We start from the raw sequence: 25,500 nt of genomic DNA, 5'->3' as shown, positions 1-25,500 counted from the left end.
ATGCAAATAAATTACAGTTGTACTGTGAAAATAAATTGATTTGATAATTATAAAAATTATTTATTTTATTTTACTCTCTCTTCACTTTCAAATGTTTAAACCCACAAACTTTTAACGTCTGTGAACTTTTATTTTGGAGGTATACTGGTGAAATTCTTTAAACTTCTGTCCACAGAAATGTTGGAAATTATGCAAATGTGTACATAAAGTGAATCAAGTGCACACTGCATTCCCAACATGCATGTTAAACTCAGAAAAGATATACAGAGATGGAGTTTGTGAGAGGGACTAATGCTTCTGCCACACATATGCAGGATTTAATAAGATTTCACAAGTTCACATCCATCTTAATCCTTAAAAAGTCATAAAAGTAAAGAGATATGGCTTGTTTTGCGTAAAGGAGGGGCTTGAGCATAAGCGCTAAGCCCCCGCCTAAACTAATTCATGGATTAATGTTAGTTAATATAAAGTGAAGGCATTAAAATAACGGGTGGGGATGAGGTAGTGCAGGGATGCTTGAAGAGTTGTCACAAGAGTGAGGTGACCGATTTACGGGACACTTACCATTAAACCTAACTAAGGTTTTTTTTTAACTGAAATTAATTTCAGATGTACTCCTGTATAGTGCAAGCAGTAGAGCAGGGGAGAACATTGATAATAAGTCATTCCTGCGTAGCTGTGGATCATTGAAAACAAATGTTCTTCCAGGTTGCAGGTGTCTTAGACTCCATGAGGTTTCCCTCCAGGATTTCCGTGTTGTAACTGCGTTCACAAGCCTCCCAGGGCTGCTGCAGGAAACCTCCTCACAGCATGTTGCTGCCAACACCATGATTCACAGTAGGGACATTGTGTTTCTAATGTTGCACAGTATTTGGTTTGATGCCATGCTCATGACAAATAGAATGTTTGATGCACCAAAATGTGTTTGTTTTTTTACCAAAACTGAAATTAAATTTTTAATTTAGTCAAAAAATTGGGGGTGGGTGTACTCAGGGTGTTGTGTTCTCAGGTGATAAATCAAGCCAGTCGCAGTTCTTCAGCAATGAGCCGCCTCTCGATACTCAACCAAACTAATTTTAAAATTTTAGCATCCTTCTTGGTCACGGCGAAGCACATCTACACTGCTGATATGTTTACCTGTTGTACCTTATCCACGTTTTGTGCATTAAATAGTTGCCTAATTTGGAAGTAGTTTTTTTTTTCTGAACAGACTAGCATGTTGACTACTTGAACATACATTTTGCTCTCCTTTCTTTCTGGCCAGCAAATTTCTCAATGACTCTCTGATCAAAGTCAGTCATCTCAGTAGTGTCAGGAGTCATGACGTTTGCATTGTTCAGTCAGATATTTGAGGTCTCTTACCCCCGTTGTTGTCCACAAAAATTCAGTACCAACACTTTGAAACAAAAGACAGGGAAAGCAATAAAGGGCCTTGCTAACAACACATCCAGCCAGCCACTTACGTTTCTCATAACAAGCGCGTGAAGCTCCGAGTTCAGCTTCATCCTCTGTCACTGGCCTCCTGCTGGATTTGTAAATCGCGTTGGACTGGGATCCTTTATCCTTTTGTTTTCTTCCAGCGAACGCCTTGTGAAAGAATTTGGTTTAACTGCAGCCATCCTCTACGAAAGTGATGATCCTAATAAGGTTTTGGCGGAGTCGGAGTGACTGTGTCGCACAGTTGAATGACAGGTGACGAGAACCAATCAGATTGGATAAAATAACACGCATCCAATTCTGATTCGCCAGGGACGCAGCGACCTGCGTCCGGAGGAGGATCTTTAAGAAACCAATTAGAGACCAGCTTCAGGTCACATGCTGCCCTTATATTTTTGGACTCAGATAGACATCCATTTGTCCGGCGTCCCTCGAGCATGAAACCGCATGAAACATATTGAAGAACATATAAAATAGTTAACCGATCAAAGCCAGATTTTATTAAATGCTGAGGCTCTTACTAACAGCCGGCACATCGTATGAGTAACACTTTTATTTTTGTTTCATTTTTAAATCATGTTTCATTTGTATACATGTATATTTCTGCAATTTTGATGGGGGCGGCGCCCCAGTGCCCTCTATTGACCAACCGCCACTGCTCTGATGGCCAAAATGCTCAATTCAGAGTAGGCTAAGTCTTTTGGTGCTCTCAGTCACAAGTTTCCTTCTTGCACAGTCAGGTTTGGAGAACTGCTTTAGGATGTGCCATACTGTTTCCATTTCTTAATTACTGACTCATCTGGTTTCTAAGGAATATTTAATGACTTGGAAATGCTCTTGTATTCTTAAACGCCTTGTGCTTTTTAATTATTTTTTCACAGTGTTGCTTGGAGCGGTATTTTTTCTTCTTCATGCTTTAAGGTGTGCAACTAACTCCCCCATCAGTACCTTTCAGTTAGAAATGCATTTTTATTAATATCAGTTGAAATCTCTTGATATCTCAGATGTTCCCTTTCGAAAAGAGAACATAGGTTACATATGTGACCTGAGAGCGATTTCCATTTGAAAAAAATTGTGAGTATACTAAAAGCCAATTGGTTGCATTAATTCTGTTGGATGTTATATTGTCATTGGATATCAATGTGTCATTCAAGTGGAAACAATGTTCTGAGCACATGAAGGACCAAATGAAGTCATATTTATATCATAACTTGGAATTCTAGATGATTCACAAGTTGCCAAGATGTGACGTTGGAAGTGTTGATTTGAAACATTGTGGAAACAGTGATCTATAATTTAAATAATATCACATAATATATATATATATATATATATATATATATATATATATATATATATATATATATATATATATATATATATATATATATATATATATATATATATATATATATATATATATATATATATATATATATCATAGGGGAACCTTTTTTAGTGCAGCACCAATTTTGGTGCTTCAGTGGTTCTTCAGAGGTTCTTCACCGGTTCTTTGACTAAGGTGCTATATAGCACCGCTAACTAAGGTGCTATATAGCACCGCTACCATATACAGAACATGTTAAGATATGGTGCTATATAGCACCAAAAGTGGTTCCTCTATGATTACGACGAAGAACCATTTTTGGTGCCATATAGAACCTTTTTTTTTAGAGTGTATATTAATATATTATTAATTATATTATATTATAATTGGTTTAATCTCACTTTGACAAGATTACCTTCTGTTGATTAGTGCCGAAAAGAAATTGATTCTGTAAAATTACAAAACATCACACACACACGCACACACGGCGTACTATCATGGAAAAATCAATATTCATTCCTCTTTGAAATAAAAAAGTTTGATGTACCATATAAAAATTCATAATTTTATTTCTGAAGGATGGGGAGATAAAATGGCTTAGTGAAATGGCTTTTGGCAAGCAGCGAGACAAATAGTAACAGGATTTGTCATCTGAAAGCATCAGGCGATTCTGGAGTAGACAGATTCGTTGACTATAATAGGGTTTCACATTTCAGCACACCGCCACACACTGTGACGAATGTCCAATTAAATTACACCTGTTTTTGATGCAAGAAACCTTCACTAACATTATAAGTGGATTTCAGGAGAAATAATCATAAAAAAACAGCTCCAGATCAAAGATGTGAGCTTGTGTGTGTGTGTGTGTGTGTGTGTGTGTGTGTGTGTGTGTGTGTGTGTGTGTGTGTGTGTGTGTGTGTGTGTGTGTGTGTGTGTGTGTGTGTGTGTGTGTGTGTGTGTGTGTGTGTGTGTGTGTGTGTGTGTGTGTGTGTGTGTGTGTGTGTGTGTGTGTGTGTGTGTGTGTGTGTGTGTGTGTGTGTGTGTGTGTGTGTGTGTGTGTGTGTGTGTGTGTGTGTGTGTGTGTGTGTGTGTGTGTGTGTGCTGCCCTGATTGCTGGGTCAACTGTCACTGTGTGTATTTGTGGATTCACATTCAGCAGATTCTTTCAATCTCACACTATTTGTCAGTTCTACAGTAGGCCATTCTCTCTCTATCTATCTATTTATCTATCTGTGTGTGTTTATGGTGGTGTGTTTTGTTTGTGTTTGTGTCCGGGACACTATAGGGGAAATCGATGTAGTCTGAGGGAAAGGTCAAATCTGTCTCTGCAGTTAATTAGTTACTTCAAACACCCTGCTACCAACCTACAAACCTCTCAGCACACACATTCTTTGTTTTATGTATATATACTGTAAGATGATTCTGTCTTTATCACTCATTACTGGAGAAGTCAACTTCAGCAGAGGAGAATAAGATGTTCTCACACTCAACATTTTAGATTAAGGTAAACCATCTGTGACATCCGACTGGATTTTAAACAAAAACTAAAAGCTACAAGCACAGTGAACGCCTGAAGCTGTATATATGCCCATGAGAGAAGCCAATTCAAACAGCTCACCTGGGGGGGTTTTAGCTGTTTGGGTGTAAAGGACAAAATGCATTCTATATGGATTTAATATGAAACGCAATTCCATTCCCTTCAGTCCGGAATGATTTCTTATTAGAGGGATTGTTTGGCAGCCCTACTCATTACAAGCATTTCCTTGTTCGTCTATGATCTTGTCTACCTCTGTTACACCTTTACTCTCTCTCTCTCGCTCTCTCTGCCGTATGTCAGTCCTATTACTCTGTATTTCATCATTTAGCTCTATTTCTGCCATATGAATACCATATCGCCAGTAAATCACAGGTGTTTAAGGATGTTCTCTAGATTCTCCCAGGAGCGATTTCAGTTAAATTGGTTCAGTGAATCAGTGGATACTGACCAATGTCTTCTAAAGAGACACGGCACAGAGCTGGATAATGAGAAGGCCTAATCTATCACTAAACGTCCGCTGTAGGAGAGATTTGAGGAACCCTCTGACCACACACACAACTGCTTTTCAATTGGACTTTCTATAGATTTTTATACTGTATTGAGATCATGACATTTTCTATACCCTTACCCTTAACTTAAACCTTCCTCACACAAAGCTTTTTGCACTTTTAGATATTAATTAAGTCGCTATTTAGTGTGTTTATTAAGACTTTTTGGTAACGCTTTATTCTACAGTGTCCTTGTTACATATGATACATATACTTAGTAATAACAGTAAATTATGCATAATTACATGCAACTAACCCTAAACCAAATTCTAATCCTACCCTAACCCTATAGTAAGTACATGTAGTTAATTATTATTACTCAGTACTTAAATATATAATTACACTGTAACAATGACACCTTAAAATAAAGTGTAACCAACATTTTCCAAGTGGGGACTGTTGCCGGATCAACACAAAGCTTAAGATTTTATCTTTGGGGATATCCCCATATTGAGGTTTTGTCAGCTTTAGCTTTAGTCCCCAAAGTATAGCTTTGTCTTTGTAAAAAGTCTTTCTCATGTACAAAAACACAGTTTGACGTTTTTTTCACACTCTTACTCACACACATCCACATAAACTTCCTCTCTCCTGCAGAACTGGGGGATCTTGTGTAAGTGCTGTCTGGATGTGTGTTAGCAGGGCATGTTTCCTCCGCCTGTTACATCAGAGCTGGGATTTTAATCAACTCGCTTCCACACACACACCATAAAAACATCTGTAACCCAGCAAGCTCTGAGATCACATTTCTAGCGTATCCTCGGAGCTTCAGATGTGTTTGGGTTTCAGGTTAGAGGAGATTTGATGTCAAACGTAATGAAATTTTATAGGATTTATGGGTAATCTGCTTATTTATTGTAATCTGTGAATTTTGATGTTAAGTGATTTCTGTGCTCCAAATGGCATTGCAGAAGTAATGGCTGTTTGCAAACAGATGTGCTATTTATATCCAGTTTAAATCTAAGTTGGCAGATGCTTTTGTCTGACATTACATACATAAAATATATCAATATATAAATTTGATCAGTTTTTAGATTTTCTGGGAATCAAACCCATGAACTTGGCATTGCTACAGTAGTTGCACATTTTCTGTTTGACAAGGTCTGCTTTCATAGATTATCGGATACAGAATTGATATGAAACCCCAAATGTGCATATTGCATGCAACGCCAGTCACTTTGAAACAGGCAAAACGCTCCAATGGCAAACAAATCCACAGCAGTAATCCAGAAACCTGAGTCAAGAGAATGAAAACAATGATCACGACAGCAATCATCAACAATGGCATGGGAGAACACTTAGCAAGGCAGTAGAACTGGCAAGAAATTTAGCAGTGTGAACACATGGCTTAAATACAAGCTGAACTGGAAATGACATGACAGGAGCTGATGTGACAGAAGTTAAATATTCAAATGAGGGCTCCCTCTGGTGGATGGGAGCCTGATCAGACGTATAAATGCTGGTTACATTTTTTATTTTGAATATTCATGTTAACAACATTGGTTGGACAAATACAAACCTGTTTAAATAACTGTCAGTCTGTCTCATTACTTCAATATAAATATTGCATTTTTAGCTGCTTCCCTCAGATTGTAAAAAATATATAATATTTGATAAGCACTGAGGAGGTTTATGATTGTTGTCTGTTGTTACACACTCAGGGTAGCATTTAAGCACCACATAGTTTTACACTAAATAACTTTGGCACAGCAATAAGGGGTTAACCTAGGGTAAAAAACTAGCTTTTTTCTGAGGTTAATAAGGCATTAACCCAGGGTTAAAAGCCAGAGAGACCCATGTCATTTCTCAGGATTACTTTTTCAGTGGTATCTTATAAGAAAATACCATAAAACGACAGGTAGAAAAACATTTTATTAAAAAAAACACACACACAAACAAAAATAATAGATGCTAGTCCTGATAAAGATGGCATGCAGTCTGTTTTAGCAGAGATTTGCAGATGTTGGCACCCTGTTGATCCTGTCTGTCTTCAGCCACCTGTTTTAAACTCAGCAAAGCCTCGGGCATATGTGCTCAAACCGTTGTGTGTGTGTACATGTATGCTGTGATTATTACTATGCATGAGAGGTTGGAGCACAAGTCATATTTATTCAAAAGCTAAGTTATTTTTCCAACCGCTGACCGTGTGACAGAGAAGTGGTACGAGTTGTTTTTCCTGTGCATACACTGTGGAGGAAGATGCGCAAATGATGAAAAATACAGTGGAGAAAAAAAGAGAGAGGCTTAGGCATTCCCTGCTAAACTATCTTCTTTAGACAGCATGAAAACAGAAGACAAGCATTATCCACACTCTGTTTTTTTCTGTAATTCTGTAAATGAATATATTTTTTTCTCTGAACCCCTATCAGTTAGACTTGTTCTTTGAAAGTTTTTGGTGTTTTAAATGCGGTGTTTTAAATATGCTTTAAAACAAATTCAACACCATTTTCTCTTTAAAACTGCTGTGAACCAAAGACAGTCTCAAAATGTGGTTTGAAATCTCTGGTGTTTCTGACGTCACAAACTACCTTGTAACCAATCACGTCAACGTGCCAGCGGGCTTTAGCATATCATCATTACTGTACTGTGAAGCAGTGGAGTCTCAAGAGAAGACAGGTTATTCCGGTATATTTTTCTGTTGATATAAAAAAAAAAAGAATCGGGTAGATTTAGCAATATAGTGGGTGAATTATGTATATATGATATATATTACGATGCTATGATGAACTATATGCCTTTTTCCACTGCTGTTCTAAGTTGTTCAAAGCGTTTCTAAGGATACTGACTGATACTGAAGGCAGACTGAGATGACAAACGTGTAACATTATTAGCTGTTTTATAACGTAGTCAAGCAAAATGATAATCATATTCATTAACGTTATGTGTCTGACTGTAAATGACGCTAATGTGCAGTTTACTTCAGTAAGTTCGACTGTATTTCTGAGCTTATGCGAGTGGGTAAGGGCAGGGCTAATTTGCATATTCACGAATCCGAGTATACTAAATGAAGCAAGGGTGTAGAGTTACATTCAAGCTATTTTAAGGCACAAAGAAAAAAATTTCACAGGAAAAAAAAAAGAAGGGATAAAATGATTCACTACATGGGGACTTTAAATTCCTAAAAGCAGGACTTCCCTCTGCGGACAAAAACTTAAAGCCACAGTTTAATTGCCTTAAAACAGAACAGCTATGCTTTTTTGCCTTCACATAGTCATTCTAATTTACATAGATATTCGAATTCTGTTGTCCCCCAAAGGGCTGTTAAAGCGTCCTGAAAGATAAATCATCACAGCCTTTCAAAGAGGGAACTCCTTTTAATTTTAACAAATAATTTCTGTCCTTTAATGGTTCACATTTCAAAAGGAAGTGGATCAGAAATGGGCTGACAAAGCAATTGGTGCCTGGGCATTTAACGAGGGGGCAAAGGTGGCACTAACTTTCCCGTTTTCTCTTAATTGCTTGTCTTTCATTATGTCCCCTCGACACTCGCTTTGCATCTAATTAAAATATCGGATGAATATTCAGCGTAGAGTAGGGACGCTTCATTGTCTGGGTTTGTAGGATTAGAACAAGAGTATGTGACGGTGGAAAAGAGCAGCATCTGATCAAGTGTGTCTCTTTCCCACAGCGGGCAGCACTCAAGTCGGAGAGCAGACTTTGATTGACAGCTGACTGTGGATAAGCTCCTGACGGTTCACTCTGCAGTCCTGCACGCTGAAGGAGCTCTCAGGTGAACACTGTAAAACTGAAGGTTAAGGGGCCCACAGGGTGGAACAGATGCAGAATATTGATAGCAGAATGAGATTTTATAGGATGAATCGATGTGGGGACACTTCTTGTGACTTAATAATTATCTGGATGAATGCAAGAAAGAGGGAACTAAATAATTAAGAAAATCCATGAGAGAATTAGTTTGTTAATGGATAAGTAAATTAATAAGTTCATGATTGAATGAGTGAGTGAATAAGATAATGCACACATTAATTAATAATTTATTTATTAATTAAAGCATTAATGTTTTTTGTTAAATTAATACTTAATCATTGTAATGATTGTAACTACATGTCAACTAACTCTCATTAATTTGCAACTCATTAGAGTATTAGTATAGCCTAGAAATCTAGACGTACCCTAGCGGCAGCAAATCTAATTTGCAGCCAGGGTCGTCTAGCAACTCTCCGTTGGCTTGCGAGCTGGAAAAACCAAACTCTGGTCAGGCCAATCACATCGTGTATAGAGTTGGTGGGCGGGCTTAACATAATGACGGCAGAGTTGCCGCGGTTCCGCATGCTACTTGTAAACAAAGAAGCTGGCTATCAGTGGTCTTTCGAATCGGCTTTGGCCGCGACTCTGGAAGACTTGGAGTTAAGCTTTTCTTTGAGAAAAGAACAAAGAACGGCACTGAAGTCATTCTTAAGAAAGGAAGATGTGTTCAGAGTTTTGAAGACCGGATACGGCGAAAGTTTAATCTATCAACTAGCTCCGCTTCACCTTCTTCGTTGCTCTGATTGGTTGTAGCGCTATCCTACTGCGTACAGAGGGAATTTGAAAGACAACCGTTTATCCCGCCCCTCGGACTGAACCCTGTCAATGGTGTGTTCCCAGACTGAACATCTTGATGTGGGTCTGGCTTGTCAAGCTAGTATTAGTAGATTGTTAGGTGTAGAATAAGTTGACATGTACTTGCAAAGTTACTTATAGTCAGTAGAATTTCTGTTTGGGGAAGTATCAAAATAAAGTATTAAAGGCACAATATGTAAGATTTTTAGATTAAAATATCCAAAAACTAATAGAACAATTTCATATATTTTGTTGACCTGTGTACCTACATTGTCCCAAATGTTTCCAACAATATTTAAGTCCAGAGAAATCAGCTGTTTTAACCAGCATTACGGATCGTGTCCTTGTGTCGCCTCTCAATGAAGTCATTTCTGAACTACCCTTGATTTCCATAGAAATCATGGAAACACCAAAGACGCTTTACAGTTTTTCTCAATTGCTAAAACACTAAAACCTATTGGCTGAACAAAGTTCTCAGTTGCCTGAGCTCATTTAGCTAACTGTGCCGTCTGTTGTCAAATCCTTAAGCCATTTCACATGGTAAAACTCAATTTGCAGATCTCACTTAGACTTTTCAGCAAAACTCTAATCACATTCTCATTCTCAAAACACATTCTGCACTCTAATGCACATGTCATCCATACTGGCAAACACAAGTGGCAACAATCAAATACAAATAAAGAACAAATGTCATTGATTGAACACAACCACTCAAAATTGATTTAATCTGTTTCAAATGATGTGACACAACCAATATAAGCCAGTTCAGAGAGCAAACGGGTTGTTGAAGGAGGAGGTCTGAGAATGGATAGAAGAAACAATGTGAGAGGAGGAGGACGAGTGCGTATGTGAGGTGGGTGACGAGGAGGAAGAGGAGGAGGAGGGCAAGAAAGAGGTGGAGAAGGGCAAGAAGGAGGAAGTGGAGGGCAAGAAAGAGGAAAAAAATAAATTTGCAAAGAGCAATTTAGAGTAGTAATTGCTGATACATTTTTAGCTACTATGATTGAACACATTTTCGTTCATCAAAAGACAGTGACGGAAAATATGAAATTTGTTTTGAGATTAAAAATGTACTCCTCCCTTTGAACAATGTGTTTTCCATTTTTTTTGTGTGTATTGTTTACTGACTGCTTGATAGTGTATATCATTTTGATCACTTTGTTTATGATTTGAGAGCAGTGTTTGATTTTGAACTGTTTTGAGGCGAAAGTTTCATTTTGTGAGGGGAGTCAGAGGTTTTGTAAATAGTGCTTGAAGATGAGGTTTTGTGTTTAATGTTTTCAGAAAATGGACCACGGTTTCCGAAATTGTGTTTTAGCCAGGGCCGGCCCGTGGCATAGGCGGAATAGGCAAATGCTAGGGGCGCCACTCATCCATAGGGGCGCCAAAATGTATTACTGATAGTATTTTATTAATATTAACTTACCTAAGTCCCCCGCATCTTCCCGGTCCGCCTCATCAATCTCCCCCGCCGAGCTACTTGAAGTGCGTCAGAAATTTAACGCGCGATCGGTTTAACGTTGGGAATTTGTTGTGTCGCGTCGCCTCTCGCCGCATAATGTAGACAGGATTGCTTTCATTTTTTAGGGTGCTTGGCCGCTCGCGCCAGGTGTAGACACGGTGAAAGTTGCCTGATAATTTATGATGGATGGCCGAATTGTAGTATCAAAAAAGACAGAAGCCCTCTGATGCAGGCAAGATAAGGGAAACACTGCAAAAATGCTCTTCTTACTTAGTATTTTGTCTTGTTTCTAGTCTAAATATCTAAAACTTCTTAAATTAAGATGCATTTACTAGAAAGTAAAATGACATAAGATATATTTTCTTGAAAATAAAATTAAAATTAAGTGAGTTTATGCTTAAAACAAGCTAAATGATCTGCCAATGGGGTGAGAAAAATAATCTAGTTTCTGATTGAAATCTTGTTTCTTGTTTCTGTCCCAAACAGAAACAAGATAATTTTTCTCACCCCATTTGGCAGATAATTTAGCTTGTTTTAAGCAAAAACTCACTTCATTTGAGTGTTTTTTCCCCTTAGAAAACAAGAAAAGAAAAATATCAAAAAATATCTGTCATTTTACTAGTAAATACATCTTGATTTAAGAATTTTTAGATATTTGGACTGGAAACAAGAAAAAAAAAACTAAATAAGAAGAGCATTTTTTGCAGTGTAAAGTGAGGTACAGTGATGTAGGCTAATGAATGTACAGTTTATTTAATTGCATAGTAGTAAAATACTTATGTTCGCTAATTAATTCCAGTTTTACCTTAAACTTTATGCAAGCACAGCTGTTCTGGGTTCTCCAGAGGCCACAGCCAGTGTGATTTTGTAGATAAAAATGCATGCAATATCACTTTTTTAATAGCCTAATGTTTTTACTCTACAGTTGTGCAGTTTTAAGGGGACATATGGCAATTTTAAAATGTATTTGCCAAAATTAGTAATGATATTTAAATACAGGTTTATTTAAAATAGCATCATTTTATTTAAAATTCACATTAAATATCTACATTTCTCAGTTTAATTCATGGTGCAAACATGAATGTGCATAGTTTAGTGGAAGATTGCTGCCATCTACTGGAAAACAAACACTTTTGCTAGTTCTCAATGCATAGTTTGTGCATGAATGCTGGATGCTATTACTCTTGCTATTTGTGTTTAGGCTGTAATGTGGCGTAGGTGCTATTTTTGTATAGTTTAACTATCATCAGCCTTTTAAAAAATAAAATAATAATAATAATATCATGAACATAATGACGGGGTAGAATGGACTGGACATCATATAAAACAATAACAATGAAAATAAAAATAAAAACATCAATGCATTACAAAAATAAAACAGTAGTAATTCCACAACTTAGACTGATAACATGTAGTGCTAAACCTTACAAGGGGCACCAAGTAAAATATTGCCTAGGGCAGCAAATTGGTCAGGGCCGGCCCTGGTTTTAGCAATTGAGAAAAACTGTAATATATGTATTTTATTAGACAGGCGAGCAACTGTATGGATATACATTTATTACAGTTTTTCTTGATTGCTTTGACCTGGTTAAAGAAACTAGGATCCACTCAGTTTTCATCATCACTATCTCAGCAGAGCAGAAGACACGTCTTGCAAATGCGTTCACCCTTTCTCATTGGATTGACACATTTTCCCCACCCTTTTGCAAAACAGTTAACACGGATGTCATTCAAGCAGTCCAAACTCCATTGTTTTAGCTATGGTAACCAAACAGAAACCATTTATTACTAACTATTAGAAACTACCTAGATCAGTATGAAATCACTGAAGCAACTGTTTGACACTCCTTTACAAAAATCTTCAATTAGCAATCAGTCTGCAGGCCTTATAAAAAAAAGGTGCCACGTCTGTGTTGTTCTTTACCAGCATGGATGGAGGAGGTCTAAGGCGGATGAGAGTGAGAGGAAGAGGTAGAGGGGTCCGAGGAAGAGGAGTCTGTGTGCGAGGTGGATGACATATTCCCCATTTTTCAATCCCATAGAGGAGTTCTTCAGTGCTTGGAGGTGGAAGGTTTATGATCACCATCCCTATGAGCAAATGCCCTTGCTGAATGCAATGACTGCATGCTGCCCAAGAAATAGGTGCAGAGGAATGTCAAGGTTGGATAAGGCATGCAAGAAGATTTTTCCTTGGGTGCATTGCAAGAGAGGATATTGTGGCCCCATCATCACGACAGAAGAGACTGAGTATCAATAGTGGCTATGACTTATACTCCAATAGACTTTACTGTATTTTGGTTTACATGTTTTCTCTGTAATATTTACAGTATTTCAGTTTTCAGACACGGTTTGAAAAAAAATGAATGTCATGGAATCAATAAAAAATGCATCAAAGCATTTCTTATTCTGGATCCAATTCTTTGCAAAAAGGCAAATTTGACACAGCCTATATAGAAAGACAACAAATGTGACTGGCAATAGGCTACAATGACAAGCAATGGTGCACTGAGTTCTGTATTTTGTATTTTGTTGTCAATTGTGTAATGATTGACTGAAAGAGTTCATATACTTGTGTGCAAGTTGTGTTGTTTGAAGGCAAAATTTGCTTTTGTTGCATATTTTAAATGTTTTGGTGCGGTTACAGCGTTTTGCAAACAAAATGTGTCATTTTGACCATGAGTGCCACTGTTTAGGCCTGTGTGTTAACTAATTTGAAAATGTGGAGTTTGAGCTGACGGCTGCATCAAAGCAATCAAGAAAAACTGTAACAGAAAACAAATCATTGTTATACGGTGCAACACGGTTAGCCTTATTGTTTGAATCGCTTGTTTTAGTAATGTTTTTTGTCAAGTGGCTAGCATAATAAGAGAGAGCTTTCTCCAATATACAATATATTTTAAAATTAATTGCAGGTCATTTAGTCATCCTGTTTTTATTATTATGATATTCTAATATCAATCTAGATTACTGCAAAGTGCAACAAGTCTCTCATACCAGACACCGAGCGAACGCACAGAGTAATGTTATAACATAACTTTCAACACACTGTAACAACAATGAATTTCGGGGAATAATTAAATCAAATGGTATAAATATTCATTAGTCTATGAATATGATTTCCTTGTTGTGCAGACAATATTACTTGTGTTTGTACAATTTGTATTACTGAAGTAGTAACACAGGAAAATCAAGCTTAAATGGGTAGCTAAAATCTTATGTTTCATTGACTTCGATATTTGTGAGCAAAACAATACGGATTCAATTTAATGCAATTATCGGGTTTCCCTCTTTGGCGCACTCAATACAAAGCTACGAGTCACACAGGGGTAAATAAGCATATATATGTAGGAGAAAACAAACGATATAGTACAAACAAGGAAAAATCAAACTTAACGAATAAAATCAGGAAAAGAATGATGGAAAGAGAGAATCAACGAGGGAGAGAGAGCGAGAGAGAGAGAGAAAGAGAGACACCTTCAAAGCACCTTCACCAGAGCCCTCAAGAAATTCATAATTTCGTGAATCAGGAAGCAGTTTAAATGTGAAATAGAATACTTGCATTAGGCTTTCTCGTGTAAGTGTCTGAGTTCGAATCGTCGGGGAAGTTCGCTAAGGAGTTGCGTGTCCGGGAGAATTTCTTTGAAGTTTGGGGAAGTCGCTCCAGAAGTTTGCCGGTTGCTCTCTCGTGGCTAGGATGCCAAAGGGATCCTACTCTCAGGGGGGCGAAGGCCGGGATGGTCTTCCTCGTCGTGGCGGAGTGCAAGGAGTTAATGATCAGCTCCTGTTCTTATAGATGGGATGGCCGACGCCCAGAGAGTTGGAAGGATCCAATCACGTCCGTGGAGAGAGAAGGCGCGAATGTTTCATTGTTCTCTGGACCCCCTCCTCTTAGTTAATCAATAGGGTGGTATTTTTAAGCCTCTATTTCTTAGAAAGCTGGTACTTCTGTAATAATGCATCTTGTTGTAATTTGTGAACGAGATTCGGCACAGTCGAGTCTCTGCGATACCAGAGATACCAAGAACTGTCATTTTGCGACGTGGGCGTACACTGTAAACCCGAATAAGTTCCCAGAACTCAAAAAAATTGAGGCAATCGATTGCCTCAAATTTTTTAAGTTGGATAACTTAAAAGTCACAATTTTCCAGAGCTTAAAAGGTTGGATTACCTGCTACTTGTACCTTTTGATAGCAGTTAAATTAAAGTGCTCATTTAGCTGAACTCAAATATTTGCAGTTAATATGACTTACAGTTTTCTGTTAAGGCAACTCAATTATTTTCATTTATTATAACAAAGTTTTGAGTTTTCACAGAACTTTACAAAATAAGTACACAACCACACCATTTTATGTTAACAAAACTCAATTTATAGGCTACATTAAACTGATGACAATAAAAATACTATAAATAAATACATTTTGTCTTCCATTAACGCATTTCAGTTTGCCCCAATTAAATTGTTTTAATAGGCTATGGTTGTAATTTATTTGTTATGATGGATTTAACTTATTTGGTTAAGCACTTTGAGATTTTATTGTATTTTAGCATGTGCTATATACATTAAGTTTATTTTTAAATCATCTCTATTTGAAACAACAGAAATAACAGGACTTCATCATTCTTAGCATGTAATTACTTAATTCTATTAAGTTGTACTTAATTTATGTTTTTAAGTTGTTTACTTATTCACAAATAAGTTCCATTTAATCAAAAAATATTAGTTGAAATTACTCAAAAGGAAGACCATGTTACACCAACTTGAAATAATTAAGTTAGTAGAACTTTTTCTAAAACTTTGAGTATACACTACTTAATCTATTTAATTAACATGAACATTCGGGTTTACATTGTACAGATATACAAGATTATCACAGTTACTAGCATACAGGATTTGATTTACATACAGTAAACATCCTAGTTATTCTAATACATCGTATAAAGACATTAAATCAACAAAATATATATATTTGAACATTATTGAGACAAGTTTTGGTCCACATGGTTCAAATAACGTGTGTGTGTGTGTGTGTGTGTGACACAAACATTTCTGCGTGCTCCGCTATGTATGTGCGTTTGCGCCCCCTTCACACAAAAGGGTGTGTGTGCGGACGTGAAGTCATGTGAATGTCTCGGGGCTAATACATTCAACGCTCCATTCTCTTGCAAAGACATCGTGGCTCCTCGGGTTGTTAATTAACTTAGATAGCCCTATCACACACAAAGTCCTTTGTTTATGGCTGATTTGATTAGGAAAGTCACGAGTTGGCGTGTGGAGGTCCATCCTGTGACTATTTCGGCCAAAGTCTGATTGAATCGGGGCATTGTTGCTACAACACTCAAATGCATTTGGTATGATTGTTTTAACCATGTAAAACAGCACAGCTTTAACCGGCATACGCAACGAAAAGAGCGGGCGCGGCAGGTGTTTCGCGCAGGTCTCTCTCATGAGCATTCACTCCCAAGGGCTCTCGGCGTGTCCTGCTTCATACCACCGTAATGGCAATAAAACTTTAATACATTTGCTTATTCATGAACATGATTTCTGCCCGAGTCGGTTGGATTCCTTTCCATCGGCTGTGGAGGGGAAGAGTCACGACTACAACTCCCATGATTCCACAATCAATAACGGCATCATCAAGCTACGTTTTTGTTTTGAATAAGCAACCTCTAGCGGCAAAACTTACATACTGTGCCTTTAAGGCAGACAGTCTACTAGACAAGTCAAGTCACCTTCATTTATATAGCACTTCTTACAATGCAGATTGTTTCAAAGCAGCTTTACAGTGATAATAGGAAATTAATGCAGCAAAGATCGTTTTAGCTGTACAGCAGCTCTAGAGGGAAGTCATTGTCCAGCTTATGTACGTTTTTCTTTTTTTATTCATTTCCGTTGTAATAATCATTAGTTATTAATTTAGGGGCCGCTTATACAACACCGTTTTCAGCTGAAAACAGAAAACTTTTAATGCGTTCTGGCCGTTCGTTTACACGGCAATGATGTTTGGGTGGCCTGAGAATGCAAATGTTGAATTCTAAACAGATATCAGAGCAACTAATATTAGCGTAGATGCCATTCTTCTTATTATGTAACTGTCAGGCGTTGAGGTAGGCAGGAAGACAACGATGGGCAGGTTCACAATTAGCAGGAGACTTTAATATTGAAGGTTCTCAGATGAGCGATAACAGAGGTTGCATTACACAATAACACGCACGGTACACGACGGAGATCAGACACAGACTGGGGAAACGGGAGGAACTAAATAGGGAACCCAAACGAGAATGACGACACACAGCTGGAAGGGAATTAACTCATAATGACGTGACCATGGAAACAGATGAGTGGCGGGAAACAGAACAAAGATTCAAGTGACAAATGAAAACACACTGGACGTCCATGAACAAAACATAACTGTGACAGTAACAAGTACATCAGGTGTAATGGGAAGTGATTCCGGTTCCTTCTCGGACAACACTAGGAAGACTGTTCCAAAGTTTAGGTGCTAAATAGGAAAAGGATTTGCCTCCTTCCGTTGATTTTGATATTCTAGTTAATACTCTAATGACTGCTAGTGCTTGCAGTTGCAAGTTACTTATTGCTAGTAGAATGTCTAAAGTGGAAATTACATTTTTGAGGAAAACATTCCAGGATTTTTCTCCACATAATGGACTTCAGTGGCAACCAAAATGTTGAAGGTCCAAATCAATGCTGTTTCAAAGGGCTACAAAGGGCTTCAGAGGCTCTGCATGATCCCAGACGAGGAATAGGGTCTTATCTAGCGAAACGATCTGTCATTTAAAAAAATAAAATTTATATACTTTTTATCCTAAACGTGCGAGGACTAATACAAACACCCTTTACCAAAAAAACACTCCATCTTCAAACTCAAAATTGTCCGACATCGTTGTTTTACCCTTTTTTTTTGCTAAAGGACGTATGTCGAGGGTGGTACTTCTGCCTACGTCTAGTGTGACCTTTCCGACGTGATTACGTAATAACTGGCGCACCGCAGAGCAGCGCAAGATGAGCAATTTAGGTTAAAAAGTATATACTTAGTTTGTTTGTTTGTTGTTTTTATGACTGATCATTTCACTAGATAAGACCCTATTCCCCGTCTGGGATCGCACAGAGCTTCTGGAGGCCTTTGTAGCCCTTTGAAACAGCATTGATTTGGACCTTCAACATTTTGGTTGGAATGTTTTCCTAAAAAAAATGTAAAAAAAAATTTGACTCAAGAAAGAAAGACATGAACAGCTTGTATGAGATTGGGGTGAGTGAAATATCAGGACATTTTCATTTTGAAGTGAACTAATCCTTTAATTCAGTAATTTATTCATCCATTATTGAATAATGAATTCAGTGAATGAATGGAGGAGCAAGTGAGAAAATGACTCATGAATGACAATGCATGAATTAATTCATTAATGAACGACTGAGTGATTCAATGAGTTATTCAGTCAGTGAATGATTAAATGAGTGAAAAGGGTAAATAAGTCAGTGAGTAAATAAATGAGTATTTGACACAAAAAATCAGCAATTTATTGAGTGAGTCAGTGAATGAGCAAGATAATGCATTAATTAATTAATCTGCAAATTAACGAGGGAACATGTAATGTATGTAATGTAACAAGTAAGCATGTCAATGAGGGAGTGATAAATAAGTGAATGGATGTGAGTGAGTGAGTGAGTGAGTGAGTGAGTGAGTGAGTGAGTGAGTGAGTGAGTGAGTGAGTGTTTCCATTTCAGATTTGCTAAAAACTTTTGTGATATTTTCTAAAAGTCGATAAAAAAAATTGCGAAATGACAGCGTTTCCATTAACTGATGTTATGCGCTAAAACAATTTTTTTCCTCTCGTGATAAATCATTCCAAAAATCATGTTACGTATGTTGTTAGGTTTATGTATATCCCAGCCACCGCACGCCATTATTTTTAATGGTAAGAGACGTGCGTCTTATCCAAGCACTGATGGCAAGAAAAGCACCTTATACTTGAGCGGCACATAATGAGGTGTTATGATAAATTGTGGCATTTTATATTCTGTTGTTTTTTATGAGTTTAATAAAGAACTCGTCTTCTGTCCAAACATACCATCATCTGTAAAGAATGATCCACTTTTACATACGTCAGGTTATTTTGATGCATTGCCACATACAGAGATGAGCAAAAAGTTTGAATTTGCATGGTGGTACCTCAAAGGTTTTTTTTACCACTTCGTTATTTTGGCTTAAAATTTCGTTTGTTGGAAATATAAACTGAATTTAGAAATGCTTTTGAAATGAAAAACTTTGCGTTTAATAAACAAAATATATTTTTAAAATGAAGACAGCGTTTGGAGTGGAGTGCAAAATATTCTGTTCCCTGAGTCCACGGCCTTTGCTGTTATTGTGAGTGTACACAAATAAAAGTAGACAGTTTACTGTTTATAATTATGTCTTGCACTTATTTGTATGGCTAAAAATGACGGAGTATTGTGAGTTGTTTCCGCTGGAATAAGGAAAAAATCCATCAAAACGCGCCTCCGACTTCGTCGGACAGATGGTTAAAGAAAACGTAGCCTATTTAGTTTCATATGTTGATTATGAAAAGTGAGCAGCATGAGTAAGGCACATGAAACTATAGCGTCTTTCTGTTTTAATATATTTCTTGAATATATGTCATAATTACAGTAGGGCTATAGATAGTTATGAAATTTGTGGTTGCACCGGGTCCGTCATTATAAAGTTATGCGACTTTCCTTATTAGGAGAAAATATATGTCGTTTTAACGACATAAGATCTCGTTATTAGACATACTTGAGTGGAAAAAAAATAATATGTAGGCCCTATGTGGGAGCAATGCGTGACCGTACCAGGTTACCGGTAAATACGGAAAAACTGTTTCCATTGCAGACTTGCGAAAATTTCCTTTTTCGAATTGCCTGAAAAACCACCTCATGCGAGCGTAAAAACTTTTTTGCGATATATGAGAGTTTTTGCGAAATTGACGCGTTTCCATTGGGCGTATTTTCAATTTTCAATTTCAATTTGCGCAATTTGAAAGGTAATGGAAACACGGCTACTGTGGCACCAAGTATCACAATACTTATTTACTTGATATTTTAATGGTTTTATTTTGGTCCATCTACATCTACACTGATATGATGATGATACTATGTTAAAATAATATGCGACACAACCTTGTTTTGCACAATGTAAATTCAAACATAAAAATGGGAAGTATAAAAATTATAGTAGCCGATCTTGGTGCCACAACATTTCCTATCACAGAAATAATTAATACAAAAAATACAAGAAAATTGTCAAAGCACAGAGATACAATGAGTATATACTGTCTAAATATTCAATTTTAATATTAAGTAGGCCTACATATAAATATTCCAAGCTGCAACACATTAACAGCATAAATGCATTAACTCCAAATATGAGGTCAAAGCAAACAGGTTTCCAGAAACAGCACCAACTTTTGAGTATACTGCCTTAAGGAGTTTTAAAACCAGCGAGGTCCAAAATTGTAGCTATTTTGGGAGGCATGGTCCCCCAAGAAAATGTGGATTTCTCTGATCTACATATGTGCATTTTAAGATGTTTGAAGGCTAAAAAATAATAAATAGCTTCCAAGACCATGTTAGTAGGCAGTAGATTATCTTGTCATACCTACTCTCTCCTCATTTCCATCACTCTTTCTTTTTCTCTCAGTCTCCTTCTCTTGCCCTGTCTCTTCCCCTCCTAAAGCTGAGCTCTGGCTGATAGTTTTTTCATTTTCGCCTCAGTGAAGAAACATAGGGTTAACTGATATTTTGCCTATTTACGAGTGAGTGATTGTGTGAGTGTGTGTGTGCAGGGGTTAAAGTGGGCCGGAATGGTCTGGAACTGCGTTCCGGCACCTCAGATAAATTAATAAATAAATAGATCCACTAGTCGCAGCGTGAGAGCAGCTGGATCGTCTCACGCACAGCGCTGACAAACGGTAATAACGGGCGCCAGACAGTCGCTTTATCCATTTGAATACAAGCGCAACATCAAGTGTAGAGTAAAGGCTCTGTGGCGAAACTAGCTGAACCAAACTGAATATCTCCGACCATGTAAAGTGAAGTGTTGAGGTAAACTATAGGCTGCCTACACGACTGTAATAATGGCCGTAGTCAGCTATGAGGTAACCGAGGTCCAGACCTCTGTATTTTTCGAGGTGTAGAGCTATAATAAATGTTGTAAAATAATTTCAAGCATATTAGGCATAAAATAATGAATGTATTTGTTAGGGATGCAACAATACACTTAGTCCACGGTTCAATACATACCTCGGTTTTGAGGGTGAGTGAGTGAGTGAGTGAGTGAGTGTGTGAGTGAGTGAGTGAGTGAGTGAGTGAGTGAGTGAGTGAGTGAGTGAGTGAGTGAGTGAGTGAGTGAGTGTGTGTGTGTGTGTGTGTGTGTGTGTGTGTGTGTGTGTGTGTGTGTGTGTGTGTGTGTGTGTGTGTGTGTGTGTGTGTGTGTGTGTGTGTGTGTGTGTGTGTGTGTGTGTGTGTGTGTGTGTGTGTGTGTGTGTGTGTGTGTGTGTGTGTGTGTGTGTGTGTGTGTGTGTGTGTGTGTGTGTGTGTGTGTGTGTGTGTGTGATTGAGGATTTTGCACTGTTTATGACTGTCATGACAATGTGACCAAATGACAGACATCACAAGCGAAATTATGCAAGTGCTGCATGCCGAATAATGATGAGCAAGAACAATGAAATGACTATTGCACAAAGCTATCTTAATGTTCTTCATTCTTCCACTCTCTTTTAATCCTAATGGCAGTGCATTCAGTATCCCCTTGATAGCCTTCATGGAAACTATGAAGTGAAAACAACTCTCACCTCAGGTTGGCTGCATGAAGCTAGGGGCTTCCTGAGAGCAAACACTCAGGGAAAAAGCCCAGTGGGAGGTTCAAAGAGGTGAAGAGGATGACAGAATGACACAAACTCTGTAAACAGTCTCAGGGACCCTGTTAGGACACACCATTGTAAAAAGCTTTTCAAAATGAGCACTTGCCACTCCTGCTTGCTGTCTTGTTTGTTTAGAGGGCAAAAAGGCAATACAGAGAGAAAGAAAGACTCTTACCCCCTCTCAGTACTTCATTTCCACAAAGCCTAAATCCATGCAGTAACTTGACACACAGGTGGATGTGTGACCGTGTAACCGAGAGCCAGATTAGGGCTTAACAGCAAAGGGCCGCAAATGCGGGCAACAATGTTGAATTCAGTGAAATATGGCTCGCCTGTAAATTCAGTTAAAGAATTAGCAGCTTTTTCCACTTCAGTACAAGGAGCCAGAGGAACTAAGCTGCAAGCATGAGGTTTTCTTTAAAGCTGAATGGTGAATGAGAAGTCAAATGCAGCAGCGGGTGCAGAAACGGCCTTGGTTGCGTGCTAGAAACACACAAACTGTGTCAAAGCCTTTATGATGATAAATTATTATATGCCCTTTCAAGTGGCTAGTTTAGTGAAAGAACTCAGAGAGATGTGGGACTTTCAGCACTAAAGCAGCCCACTTTTAGTGCCGTTTCTTATCCATTTATTTGTTTGCTTGTTTGTTTATAAAAAATTTTATTCACAGGGTCTGTGTGTGGGCAAAGAAAGCCATTGGATTTGTGTCAGCAAGTAAAGTTTCCAAACAAACGAACAAATCCTAATTAGCATAGTCTCTCACAACATTCCTCAGCAAACACACACTCACGCGCTTGCGACATAATAATGGTTTTAGGCGGCCTGAATGTCAAAAACACCGGGATTTGTCGGATGATTCATGAGAGTTGTGATGGTGAGGTAATCAGAACTGACTGTGAATGCCCTTCAAATATCTAGTCCTCATCTTTAAGACGAAGATGCTGAGAATAAAGGGCTGTGTCTGTACTCAGACCTCTCACTTGGCTTGAGTATGTGTGTGCAGAAGTGTTATATTAAGGCAATAAATACATTTTTTTTTCTTTTTTTACCTTTTCTCATTGTTTTTAATTTATTATAAATAATTTAAATGCATTTTTTTTTATTTAATTAATTTATTGGTTAATTAAACCGTACAGGAGCTCTCAGTAAGTGATTTTTGTTTTTTTAATATGAAGGTCCGCTTATGGAGGGTCTGCGACCCATGTAACCCTCAACATTAGTTGTATGTGTGCACTTGTACTGACGTGTGTTAGATAAGCCTTCATGCTCTCTCTCACCCTCACACAAAGGCTTGAACCATTATCACAACAATTAATACCCGCCATAAATCACAGAAAGAAAGAAAGAAAGTCAAAGAAGGAGATGAAACTTGCCATCTTCTGCACCATCTGTCTGTTTCAAGTTGATCGATGGATTCCACTCCAGACGTTATTGTTTTTTCTGTTCTTCTTTACAAAAGGATTCATTTCATTTTTCTTCCCTCATTAATCACCCCATTCTGATGATATTGACAGGTACCATTTAACTGCCACCTTTCATAATCGAGCATCAATGTGATACAAGTTAGGACAACCCAAAGGGGAAGGGAGTATTTATAGACCACATGCCCTACAACTGAAGCGTCTGTTTGTTACTTTAAATTATTTCCAACAGTACCACTATTATAAAATCAAATGAACACAGTAATCATTCAGTACCATGGGTATATTTCAAAATATTATTTAACCCCTTATTTATACTGCACCCGTCTGCGGCGCATTACGGCTCCGACAAGGTTTTTTTCATCCTTGATGCGGTGCCAACTCACACCAGGTGCATATCAGAAGCGAAGTAACTGGATTCGCAAGACCACAAGATTTGCTTGTCCGATATTGTTTTTCTTTTTCTTTTTCATGGCTATGTTTTGTCTGGTTTAATTGTGTTTATGGTTGTGTTTATTGCTATGTCCTACTTTGTTGTGCTGTAGCCAAACAAAGTTAATACACTTAAAAGGATAGTTCACCCAATAATGAAAATTCTGCCATGATTTACTCACCCTCAAGCCATCCTAGTTGTATATGACATTCTTTCTTTCAGACGAGTACAATCAGTTATATTAAAAAAATGTCCTGGCTCTTCCAAGCATTTTCATGGTAGTGAATGGCAGCCCAAAATTTGAAGCCCAAAAAAGTGCATCCATCCATTACAGAAGCAATCCATACGGCTCCAGGGGGTTAATAAATAACCTGGTCCTACCAGACTCTCATACATTTCATTTGTACAGAGAGTCTGGCCACTCTCCATTGACAAGCGTTTACTTTCTTGAAGGCGGGTACTCTGTTGAAGTTTAAAACTATTGTATCTGCCCAGAGACCCTCTGGATCTGCCATAACCAACGCTAACGTTTGGTCTTAACGTATGTCATCTCATACTAGCGCACGACATCAACATCGTTGTTCTCAGCCACTCCCTCTGTTCGCTGATTGGACCGGTTAAAATTTGATCTGAGAAAACCAGAGAATATACCGCAATCCCAGACAGAGTACTGAAGGAAAATTAAAATTGAGCCAGGCTAGTTAATAAAGGCCTTTTGAAGCAAAGCGAAAATATACAGCTTCCGGGTAATTTTCATTTTTTGGGTGAACTATACCTTTAAAAGTCCAGTTATGAACGACAAGGGTAAAAGATTTGTAGCTGTGTTTTAGTCCTTTAAAATGCATCTTCAATTATCTTTTGTATTTGAACTGTGCAGCTTAGACATGGCGTCCATCAAAAATAGATTAGGCACCTATCTTTAGCGAAGCAACGCGGAGAGCCAATCTGAAATGTGCCGCGGCGTGGCTGGTACAAACACAAGTATTGATTAGAGTGTCCGCGATCAGCTCCGGTAGCCGTGTCGGAGCCTTAATGCGCCGCAGACGTGTGCAGTGTAATTAAGGGTTTATGGTATTGCTTTATGATGCCATCACTGCACCACCCCAGTTTTCCCATTTTTTATATATAATATACATTTTCTCTCTCAGAATCTTACAGTGGTTTCGTATATGATTAAGCCTGCTGTGTGAAAGTAATCACATTTGAATTTGTCCCTGTAATATTAAGTCCTTTGATGGTCATAGATGCCAAAGAATATCCTTAAAAATTAAATTAACTTCACATTTACCAGGGCATTCTACCAGGACACACAAATACAGATTGTATCCTTAATGAAATGCAAGGTGTCCTTGTCCTATTGCCATTTTGTCATGCCAGGAGAGTATGCAGGGGGCGCATTGGATGCCCTACAACAAGGGCTTTTTACTAATGAGGATTCATACTCTCTGTTCTTTTGCTGGCCATATCAGAGGCTTTAGTAACTCACTTTGTTGTAGGAAATTCACAGGGGATTGTCCACAAGGACAGCATGAATGATGCTAAGTGAAGGCAACCTTACCTACAGCACATGCTAATGGCTGGGCTAGAGGATGTAGTTTGATGGCGGGCCACCACTCCAAAAATTATATGCTATCAGACATTTCTAGTACTTTCTGTTTCTCTCTCTCTGTGTGTATCTACAGGGGTTGGACAATGATACTACAACACCTGGTTTTAGACCACAATCATTTATTAGTTTGCTGTAGGGCCTCCATTTGTGGCCAATACAGCATCAGTTCGTCTTGGGAATGACAGATAAAAGCCCTTCACAGTGGCTAGAGGGATTTTGAGCCATTCCTCTTCCAGAACAGTGGCAAGGTCA

At 38.0% G+C, this 25,500-nt stretch overlaps 1 protein-coding gene across 1 annotated transcript in view; it reads left to right on the top strand.

Moving 5' to 3' along the window:
- Positions 1-25,500, top strand: part of htr2cl1 (5-hydroxytryptamine (serotonin) receptor 2C, G protein-coupled-like 1) — a 122,752-nt gene that overhangs the window by 72,955 nt on the left and 24,297 nt on the right. The window contains exon 2 of the mRNA XM_079803890.1: positions 8,475-8,576. The gene's annotated coding sequence lies outside the window, so the exon portion shown is untranslated. The remainder of the gene's footprint in view (positions 1-8,474; positions 8,577-25,500) is intronic.

The sequence above is a fragment of the Gobio gobio genome (assembly GCF_949357685.1).
Source record: "Gobio gobio genome assembly, chromosome: 2".
NCBI lineage: Eukaryota > Metazoa > Chordata > Actinopteri > Cypriniformes > Gobionidae > Gobio > Gobio gobio.
Note: the sequence above shows the minus strand (reverse complement) of the source record. Positions and strands in the feature narration are given on the sequence as shown.